Genomic DNA, 1646 nt, shown 5'->3' on the forward strand with positions numbered 1-1646 from the left:
GAAGCCTTCTGCAAAGCGTTGCTGGTGGGGATGGGGCACAGCTGGGAAGCTGCACAAGGCTGGGTTGGTCCCTGCCTGGCAGAGACCCCTGGGGAGCCGGCCCAGGGGGGTGCCAGCCCCCAGCCCTCTCCTGTGAGCTCTGGGAGGGAGTGTTTGTCCCCTGAGAGCCTGGAAACATCTCCAGCATGGGGAATAGCTCCCAGCTCCTTCCTGGGATGGTGCAAATGAGGGCACGGGCGTGGGATGCAGTGAGGTGAAGGCAGGGCCCGGCCGCGGCTCCCGGTTGCAGCCTCCCTCGCTGACAGTCATCGCTGTAAATTAATGATGAGCGTGTGTGTTTGTGGGGGGGAAGAGCTCATGGCAGAGCAGCTCCGCAACCGCCCAAGTGACTCACTGCCATTGCTGGGGCGATGGGGAGCGGAGGGTCCTGTGGGATGGTTGGGGGCGGAAAGGGGAGATGCTGCTTAGATAACCCCAACCAGGAGCAGCCAGGCTGGCGCTGCTGCCTCATCTCTTTTAACCTCCACCAAAAGGTCTAGGGCTGGGGTAGGCTTTGCAGCCTGCCATGGCTGCGGGTGGTGGGGGGACCCTTGGGTGTCCCAGGTGGCCATGGGTGCTGGGAGCTGCGGGATGTCCCCTCTCTGGAGAGCTGGTGATGCTCCAAATGCACCTGCAGCTGGTCGGGACGGGTCTGTTAGTGGGCTCGGTGCTGCAAACGGTGCCTTCATCCCTCCCGCTGCATCCTCCTCTGCGGAGCAGAGGCTCTGGCCCCGACCCTGGCCGATGTGGAGAGGGATGCTGGCCCTGCCCTCACCCCTTTCCCCCAGCTTTGGCAGGGGAGTGTGGCAAGCTGAGGTCCTGCGAGACATGCACAGCCAGCACTGCCTCGCACAACGCCACCGGCTGCGTCTGGGTGGGCTGCAGGACCCCCCAGCAGCCAGGTAAGGGGGGTCAGCCATGCGTGGGGGGCAGCAAGGGGCTCCCACCCAGCCTTCACCAGCCCCTGCTGCAGGGCTGGGACCATGTCAGGATGGTGCCGGCAGCTCAGCACCCTTGGGTGCCTGGTCCCAGCTGCTTTCTGTGGTCAAAGTCCGTCCCACCCGTCCTATCCCAGGGGGAGGCAGGGGATCTGTGCCAGCCCAGCAGGCAGGGGTGCAGGATTTTGACATGTGCTGCTTCCAGCCACGCTGGGCTTGGGGTGACGCTGGGAACTCTCCCACTCCCTGGAGGTGCGGATGGAGCTGCACCAAATGATGGAGGTGGGAGAAAGCTGGCTCTTTTATAAAGCCCTTGTTTGGGGCTCTTCCCTGCAGGGGCGCGGATGTGAGCCCTGGCTTGCAGCCCCTCGGTTGGATGCCCACCCCTGCAAATGAGTCCTCGCCATTCCAAACCCTCGGGTGCCCAGCTCCACCCTGGGCCCAAATGCCACCAGCTGCACTGGGTGCCCCCATGGGCTGGTTTGCTGGGGCGTCCCTTGGGAAAACCCTGCTCCTTCTTCCCGCAGAGACAGGGAGCTGCATGCAGAGAGGCGCAGCGGCGCGGGAGACCTGTACGCTCTACAACACCAGCACCTTGTGTCGAGGTAACCCCGCTCCCACCACGAGAGCAGGTCCCCCCGGACCCGGCAGCCCCCCCCCGGACCCCGC

The sequence above is a fragment of the Egretta garzetta genome, unplaced genomic scaffold (assembly GCF_000687185.1).
Source record: "Egretta garzetta isolate BGI_Z169 unplaced genomic scaffold, ASM68718v1 scaffold101, whole genome shotgun sequence".
In the NCBI taxonomy this organism is placed as follows: Eukaryota; Metazoa; Chordata; class Aves; order Pelecaniformes; family Ardeidae; genus Egretta; species Egretta garzetta.